Source organism: Anthonomus grandis, chromosome 7, assembly GCF_022605725.1.
Source record: "Anthonomus grandis grandis chromosome 7, icAntGran1.3, whole genome shotgun sequence".
In the NCBI taxonomy this organism is placed as follows: Eukaryota; Metazoa; Arthropoda; class Insecta; order Coleoptera; family Curculionidae; genus Anthonomus; species Anthonomus grandis.
Genome location: NC_065552.1, coordinates 12,313,394 through 12,323,458, shown reverse-complemented (window position 1 = coordinate 12,323,458; position 10,065 = coordinate 12,313,394). Strand labels below are relative to the sequence as shown.

General features: G+C 33.7%; 1 pseudogene; it reads right to left on the bottom strand.

The window, feature by feature from the left end:
- Nucleotides 1-4,666: 4,666 nt before the first annotated feature.
- LOC126738722 (uncharacterized) lies at nucleotides 4,667-7,797 on the bottom strand (annotated as a pseudogene).
- Between the last annotated feature and the right edge of the window lie 2,268 nt (nucleotides 7,798-10,065).

Below are 10,065 nucleotides of genomic sequence, written 5' to 3'. Positions count from 1 at the left end.
TTGGATTTTGCACAAAATTTCAAACATTTTGATCTATCACATGTCATATCTTTATTCACCTGTTTTTAAGTTTTGATTTTTTATTTTAAAAATGTTTTATATTCAAAAAATATGCGTTTTAGCAAACAGTTTTTATCGTAATGCACTTGATGCATGTGCTGTAAAAATGTGGCATTTTTATAATTTTGACATTTTATAGATTTTGACATTGCTACAAGACGTGCCTTTACTGTCGGATAATCAGATTTAAATTTCTTTTAATTTTTTTAAGAAATGGGCTATTTAAGTGAAAAGCACAAGATTGAAATCTTAATGATGATTGGGTACGGATATAGAACAAGAACCCAAAATGAAGTTCTGCATTTATTCAAACAGAAGTATCCTGATTTACCACCCATATCTCAAAGTACTATAAGCAAGATTGAAAAACTAGTTCTCGTGTATTTGCGCTTAATGAAGACACCAAAATTAATGTGTTATTAGCCATTGAAGAAAATCCTAATATTCCCACTAGGCAGGTAGCGCGCGAATTGGAAGTGATCCAGTCTTCAGTAGCAACGTTTCTTGAAGCAGGAAAATTTCATCCATATAAACTAACAATTCTTCAGGAACTCAATGAGGAGGATGCAGATAGAAGAATTGAATTTTGTGAACAATTTATGGAATTAATGCAGAATAATAATCTTATTACAGAAAACATTCTCTTTTCCGATGAGTCGACATTTATGCTGAACGGAGAAGTAAATCGTCAAAATTGCCGTTATTGGACACAAGAAAATCCATGTTGGATGAGGCAAGGCCACACTCAACACTCAGAAAAAGTAAATGTTTGGACAGGAATTTTAGGTCAGCAAGTTATAGGCTCAATCTTCTTCGAAGAAAATTTAAATGGAGCAAGGTACTTACAGTTTTTACAAGTAGAACTAATTCCAAATCTAGCTGTTCTATTCCTGATGGTGCGCTTCCCCATTTTGCAAGACCTGTTCGAAACTATCTGGATACTATTTTTCCAGGCAGATAGATTGGCAGGAGAGGATCTTTTGATTGGCCACCAAGATTGCCCGATTTGACTCCGCTGGATTTTTCCCTATGGAAATATTTGAAATCCAAAGTTTATGTGACCAAGCTGGCAAATATTGAGGAGTAGAAAACTAGAATAAGGCAAGAGTGTCGAAACATTTCTTCAGAATGCATAAGAAACGTTCAAAATGAATTTGTAGTACGTTTAGGGCATTGCCAAATAGTAAATGGTTTACATTTTGAACACATATTAAAGAAAAAGATTTAAAAGAACCCTCTTTAAGTTTATGAAATACGTTTTCTTTAACGCCCTGTATCTTAAAAACAATCGAATAAAGGCATGGCATGCGATTCATCAAAATGTTTGGAATTTTGCGTAGAATCCAAAACTATAATAACATATCGGGTGTCCCATTTAAAATAAGAAAGTTGGTATTAGCTCCGCTTGCATGGCACACCCGGTATGAAAACTTTTTAATGTAAAAAATGCACAACCTACAATCTCAATTGACGTGTCCGAGCGTTTTTCCGAACACGCTCCCATTATATCTTTTGCGTCCATTCAAACTATCCGACTTAATTTCTGCAACCACCAGTTCGAGTGATAAAAGGGCTGAATTACTTCTTAACTCCCTTTATTCTTTGTCTTGAATAGATTAAAACTTGGCCATTAGCCTTGTCCAAAAAACAACCTCTACGTTCGAAGGTCTATGAAATCTACTAACCTAAATCCGCCATTATACAGAAATAATAACGCGTGTGTTACAGATAGGATCGTATTTTTGCCATCACCCTCAAATTCGACTAGAGGTCGATTCTTAAACCAACATAGAAATAACCGATGCCCTTAAACCTTAACGCAAGTCACACTTAAAAAGTGATTCACTTACCAGGAAACCGGAAAAGAATACTAGGAATTTTAAAAGAATGCCTTTAAAAGAAAAACCTAATGCTTTGGCATATCTCTAGATTTGTCCATTTAATATACATATTTTAAACTTGCCCGCGCGTTATAAAAATCTCTTCAACTAACTAAGACTCATTTTTAACGGGTTTTACACACTTTACCGCAACTTCACAAAAGTCATACGTCCGGAAAATGTCTACCTGATTATTCGACTGATCAGTCTCTTCTATATCACATTCCAAAGAGAACAGAGGTCCTCTAGACGTAGACACATGAACAAGGCGAACCTTGACCCTCTTTGCCTGGAATCACTCTTCCCAATCGCTATTGGATCGGGTTTGTCTAAATCATTTCCGACAAGAACTACTTCTATCATTCTATGAAAACAACGAAAAAACGCTCTCTTGTCTCAAAAACTAAATATTTTAATAAACATGTTATGGGCAACATGTTTCGCTTAATGAATAAAACATCATCAGACCTAAAATGTGAAATGCAGCTCACTGCAAGACAAAGTTAGTATAAAAATAAAAAATATATAGAATATATACAAGATTATGTTTCGCTGGCAAAACTACTTGGAATCCAAACTGATCAACATCCTTTCGATTTCTGAGTCTAGAACGCAACCTCATCAAATTATTCTCATCAACGAAAAGACTTAAATTAGTTAAACGATGATTAATTAACTTAAATTAGTTAAACGATGATCATTTTCACTGTAAAAAAGTTTTCTCTGGATTGTTGTTTTCTCAAAATATGACACTCGAACAAAAAGCGTTTTAACACGCTTTTATTAGCTAGGGTTGTATCTATGTATGTAACGGAATCTTTCAGCTTAATTTTCACTGGTTTCTAAAAGTCTGATCAACTTGAAACTTTTCACACGGATCAAGGACCCATGACAATGCAATAATTTGATAACAGTTTCCCATTATCCTTATTAGGACTGCCAGGATTAATACATATTTTTTTAGATCCTCTGTAGGAGAGTAAGTGAGATAGAGCTAGCGCGCGATCTGTGCATGCCTGTACTTTCACAGTTACTCTTATCGATTTCTGGAGTCTACAACTTACTCTTTCGAACTTGCTTGGGCATATGCGGCTCTGCACAAGGGAGACCAAAATTTCTTTAGTGTAGTTGCATTCTCACCTTGTTTATTCCTTATACATGTGTGGGTACTAATAAGTCTCGTAAACGCAGGTTACTCTAATTAATATTCATATAAGATGTAATATGATAACCATGATTTACAAAGGCTTCTTATTAATTACAACAAAATAATCAGAACATAAATTTTAAAATTATTTTACGGAACAAAATTCGGCAAGTAAATAAAGAATTTATCGTGATCAAAATATTTTGATTCATAAAGTTTTATTGATGAAAGTACAATAAACGAATATAAATTAAAAAAAAAAACAAACTGGAACTTTAGATAGCGTTTTGAATGTGTCTTTACTTCTCGGTTACCTCTCTCTGTGCTGAGAGTATCTGTTATGATTCATTCTGTGTTAAGGCCGGTTCCATCCTAGCTCTGGACTTGCAGTCGATAAGGAAGACCTAAAATGAAAACTAAATAATTTTCATAAAAAAAAATAATAGTTAAATAAATAAAAAACATTTATTTCTAAGCGAACTAAAAGGTAGAAAATAATTTCTACATAAAGTTTTTAATATAGTAGTAGAAGGTCGATATTGAATTATTCTGTTAATAACTTGTAATTAAAAATTATTTTCTACTTTTTAGTTCTATTAGCAATAAAAGCGTGTTCTTTTAGTTTTTCTATACTATTATTTATTCTATATCTGATACCACACCAATTTTCTTCATTTGAAATCTATATAATTTATTGGGAATAAATTCTATGCATTAGCTAAGTCTGGAGATCAACCCTTTCTTAGGTTGATCTCCAGACTTAGCTAATGCATCAAAGATAGGCCTAATACGAGTAGTGTTGCCTTCTTCGATCACTTCTTTCAGAGCCTCCTCAAGCACCACCAAGTTGACCAATTATATGGTCAACTTAACTATTCCTCACAAATATTGTATTTATTTTAACTTTCTTATAGTACCTTGCAATCTAGCGTTAGCAACCTGGTACCAATTTGGCAAAGTAGAATGACCTTACGATGGTAATCAAACCTCATATTAATCCTCATTCTTAATTTCACATTAACTTTACAGTTTACATCTTATATAGCTTGATGCGTTACCCTCAAACAAATAAAACAAGCTTTTTTTATCACTAAGAATTGACTTTTTTTTCTTAAATGAAAACTGTTGTGCCTTAAATTAATTTACGCAATTCTCTTATATGTATAGACTTTAATTTGTAGGTCTTCACGACCATACCTAGAAGTTAAACAACTTACAATTTGCTCATAATTTTCCTCTCTACTAGGAAGGCACTGCTACTTGGGACAGTATGTCCTGCAGTAAAAACTGGATCTTTTTGCTGGATCAGTGTCTGTGAGTGTCAGTTATATTTGGTAAGGTGAATTTTCGCTTACCTGGCAAGTTCTGCTCAACTGAAGGTACACTTTTCTGTAACTCACTCAGCTCAACAAAATTAAGGTATTTCTTCTTCAAAATAAAGTATTTCTTAGTAAGTGTAGGTATTTCTTCATGTATTCCTCAGATGCCGTCATTTCCGTTAATAGGTCTTCCCCTAGAGCATCCTCTTCAATCTTCATATCATATATTTCTTCATTCATCAACTTGAAAATGTCATACATCATGCTTGAATTTCCCAATTGACTTTAATTTCCGGTACACTAATAAGGGACTCGCTAAATTCCTTTTCCTTCTCAGTCGCTTGTGCCGTATATCCTGACGAGTAAAATATACAAAAATAATCGACGGAAATTTTCAAAACCATACGCGTTCGCCTAGAAAACGTGGCGGATTGGTATGTTTTTTATCGACGGCATAAAACACATAACAACACTAGTCGGCCTCTTAGATAAAATTGTTCAAAACAACATTCGTACGCCTAGAAAACAATTAAAAATAAAATTCAAATGGCATGAGAAAATCTGTCTCTATCCTGTCACAGTCGCTACTAATTTATGTTGCGTCCATTAAGAATACCCGTCATAATTTCTGCAACTACTGGTTCTGGTAATCAGAGAGCCGATTTTTTTTTGTAACTTCCTTTATTGCTTGAGCAATTTTCAGACTCAACAATTTTCAAAAAAAAAAATCGTTAGTAGAGAAGGTACAATCTATAGAACATTTTAAAATATTTTTTTTCTGAATCATATCTTGAACTAAAAAATAGAAATAAAAGTTTATGAAGTGATATCATTTTTCAAATATTGCAATGCAAAAACCCTCCAATATGTCAATTTTTCACGAGGATTATACAGGGTGTCCTAAAAGTAATGGGACATAGAACAATAGTAGATTCCTTATAGAGGGCGCTCATTGCGTTAGTTTTTAGTTTTTTAGAACCCCTAACTTTTTTTCAGGCCCGCCCTCTATCGAAAACTGTATACGAAATTTTATTTTTCTTCTTAAAAGAATCGTATGTTCTAAATTTCATGTCAGTATGTCATTTGGTTCAGAACCTATGAGAAAAAAACGATAAATCAAATAATATTTTGACACTCTATTTCAGTTACTATAGTTAGGATAAGGCAAGTTGACCTCAATCACATTATTTTGACGTCTACTGGGAATCTACTGTTGTTCTATGTCCCATTACTTTCGGGATACCCTGTATATCCATACCTGATAGAATTCTATAAGGTTTAGGTAAAAAAGTCCGCAGTTATTAAGATGGTCAATAATACGTTCTGGTTTTTTACTTGAAATTTCTTGTAGGTGAATTTCCTATTATTTAATGTTCGTATTACTGATATAAAACTATTGATATAACTAGTCTGTTTTCACATGCACTGTTTCTATTATTTTCAAAAAAAAAAAAATGGTAGTGGTCGCTCATTTGTTATGTAAAATTTAAGTGTAAAGCCTATATTAAGTAAGTCCAACCCAACCGGACGGTCAGTGAACAAGTGTCCCGAGTATATAAGGAGCCCGCGCCGCGCCGTCGGGAAATCATTTCAGTTCAGAATATTGGTGCGATATTTAAATCGGACATATACAGGGTGTCCGCTAATTAATGGTACATGGAAAAACCACAGACTCCTGATGTAAAAATATTACGATTTAACTATATTTACCTATATTCAAAAGTTGATATTAACTGAGATACAGGGTGTTAAACTTAAAACTTTTTTTTTGTTTTTCCCCAATAACTTTAACAAAAGTTAACTTTTTTTCACAAAAATTTGTAGCTAGGGGTTTTTTAGGTCGAGAAATTCCTTTTTTTAACAAATTGAGTGTACAATGTAGGGGGCGCTGTCTGCGACATCTTTTTCTCTTTCATAAGGTCATAACTTTTTTGTGCTTAACTGTATTTAAGTTTTTATTGAAAATAATACTTTTTTCAAATTTTTTACGTAAAAAAGGTATACTACTTTCGGGTCGCTCAGAGTCGCCGTTTTCGAGATATCTGCCTTCAAATTATTTAGTACAGCAGCTCAAGCAAGCAATAATGTCTTGTTACTCTTTACCAATCATTTTTTACATCATAAATAATGTTTTAGTATAAGTCATTGAGAATAATGCAGACAAAAATTGGATTATCATTTAATTAACTTTATTTAAAATAACTATGACACTAGAAAATCTATTGAAAGAAAATAACATTAACGAAAACAAACTTAACTATGCGACTGATAACTTTTCCATTTTGAAACTGTGACAAGATTTAGTAAAAAATAGATCTGCTTTTGACAAAAACTGTTCAAAATGTCTACCATTCACTTCAATACATTTAACAGTTCTTTTGCTGAAAGTTCTCCTAATTTAAAAAAATAATTGTTCGTTTTGTAGCTTTTGTGCAGCATATAAAATTCTCTGCCATAGTTCTTCTCTAGAATTCACTATTTCTTTGTAAACAAGCGACTTCATATAGCCCCATACACAAAAATCCAGCGGGTTAAAATCGGGACTTCGCGCCGGCCATGGCCTCTGGCTCCCACGACCTATCCAGTGATTAGGAAAACGGTTGTTCAGGTACTCTCTGACAGCTCCAGAGAAGTGTGCTGGCGCTCCGTCTTGCATGAAATACATATGTTGCCTTATGTCCAGCGGAACATCATCGAGAAAATCTGGTAAATGTGTTTCTAGGAACTCAAGGTAGAGTTTCCCGTTTAAATTGGGCGGTAGTTCGAAAGGGCCCAATAAATGATTATCGATTATACCACACCATACATTAATTTTGAATTCATGTTGGAAATGACGTTCGTGTACTGAATGTGGATTTTGTAATGCCCATGTGTGTTTATTTCTAAAATTGAAAATGCCTCTACGTGTAAACGTTGCTTCATCAGTAAATAGTATCTTATTCAGAAACATGGGGTCGGCATTTATTTGGGGACGGCAAAAAAACTGGGCGCAAAATCATTTTCTAATAAATTTTGCACAGGAGTGAAATGATACGGATAAAGACCCTCTTCGTGAAATATTTTACAAATGGATGACTTGCCTACTCCAGTTGCCGCAGCAGCATGTCTTGCACTTATTTCCGGATTTTCAGCCACGCGGACCAGAATTTCTTCTTCTTGTTCTGGAGTTTATAACCTTCGGGCGCCCTGCGGAATTCCGTTTAGGACGAAATGTACCTGTTTCTCCTAATCGATCGTAAAGATTTTTGAAGATCTTGAAATCAGGTTGTCTTCGATTTGGATAGAGTTCTGAATATCGTCTATAGGCTTCGCATCTATTAAAATTTGCCTGCGCATATACACACAACATATCCCTCATTTCGGCATTTGTAAAAAGATTGTGCCTCGGCATTGTTTCTCAACTTACGAAAAATTTAAAAATTCAACAAAACAGTAAACTGGATGCAAAATCACAGAAAACACTAATTAAATATTTGCTGACAACTTTAAACTAATCAACAAACAACAACAACATCACAGAATAAACGATCTCACAGAAGCGAAGGCTTGCGTCGGCTCCTTTGATATCCGTGAACCAGTTTTTTATAAGCCCAACTGACAGATGCACCCGGCGCAAATACACTGAGATATCTCGTAAAGTTGTAGTAAACGCATACACTGAACGAAGTGCTTTTATTTTTAAAATCAAAATGGTTATATTCATATAATATGGGAGCAAACTACAAAATTTAGTTACATTTCAAATAGGATTTTTTTTTGTTAAGGCTTATATTGGTCCTTGCTTTTTAGAATAGTTATAATAATTATTATTTTTATAAAAATTGTTATTTGACAGTTTTGATACACGATAGAGGTGTAGGTTAGTATACTTTTAATTTGTTTTGGAATGGAATTTTTGTCTTAGTTGTTTTATGATAATGGTAAATAATATTTGCCTTTAGTAAGGCACTAGCTGAGAAAAAGTCTGCTATTTGTGTGATGTTAATATGTTAACAAGATACATATACATATGTACATAGGTAGGTATTTTTAAATTAAATTTTAGCTGGAAGGTTTATACGCAGGTATGTTTTCTCGTATGTTTTAAACACAACACATTTAAGAGTAGGTGTCATCGGCTTTTATATATTTATATATAAAAAGATATATGTATGTATTATTATATACATATGTAGGTACCACACATACGTCCATAATTTATAAAGGTATTAACGTAGTATAGTCGCCGTCCATTATGATGGTCTGGAATAAAATATAAGATATTTAAGGGTTTTACTACTACTATATTATGCACTTGCATGGGTAAACCAGTCCATGAAAAGACAGATAATTGAAAATTAAAGTCATTATTCTTTGTCACATAAAAATACTGTATACCTAAATCAACCTTAATATTTTTATCTATGTACAATGTTATGTACCTGCACGTATGTACACATACATATAGATACATATGGTTTAGGTATATACATATATGTTTATTAAATTAAATAATGTTTATTCTGTATTTATTTGCATGACACGACAAATTAATTAGGGAATATTCTGAACTTTTCAAAGCTTTTAAACAACCATAATTAATAATGAATAATACATAATAATGTAACTTTTCTATACCTACTTTCTTTTATTATTGTTCTTGCTCACCTTCTAATATCCCTAGGAAACGAAAATAAACTTTTTCCAGCGACGCTTTTGGCAAAACAATGTGACCCCTATACGCACAAAAAGTTGGCATTTTAGTGTTTTTTTTAAAGTTTTTAGCACAACACAAATGAAAGAAAAAACAAAGTCACAGAGTTAAACTCCAAAACAAGGTAATATGTAATACCTAATTAACAAAAATAAAATAAAAAACGGCAAATTGCAAAATATCGCAAATATACACACTAACGCTCGTACTAATACATTAATTATGACCCGATACCCCACGTGGGCGACGACAGTTGTACCCGTTAGAATGGGGGTAAATGGGAGGAGCCTGAACGAAAAACCGGTTCGGTAAAAAGCGCTAGCCTTCGCTTCTGTGAGATCGTTTATTCTGTGACAACATGGCGGTTTCCTAACAACTGCGTCTCTAAAGTTCATTTGCTTTCTCATAGCTTACTTTAACCCTTAACTACTGTGGTGCGGTCACCATGACCGCAGCGCTTATCAAGATCTCTAAAATTTGCCCCCTCTCAAGTTATAATGCCTTGGGCGTCCTTGTACCTTTAAATTAGTACAATTCAAGAAAGCAGTGCGAGTACGTCGTGTTTTATGTCTCTATTTTTTTAGTTACGCCGAGTTAAATTTTTTTTGCGGTCATAGTGACCGCAGTACAGTAACGGTGAAATATTTTATTCTTTGCTTGTGACGAATATTCAAATTTATTATGGCTAATGATGCGCCAGGTCCGTCAAAAAAAATTCGGTTTTGCGATACTGATTTTGAGTCTACAGGTTTAAGGTGGTTAGATGAAATCGAAAATGAAATGTTGACTGCAATTGAGAGTGATGAAGATAGTGCCAGTGAAAGTATTTATGAACCAAGTGAACATGACACTGATACAGAACAGGAAGGGGAAGAAGAGGAGTTTGCCAATACCGACGAGCAGGAAGATTCTGAGGATTATGAGGAACCGGTAAACCAAGCTTCCAAAAAATCAAGAAATTTCTAT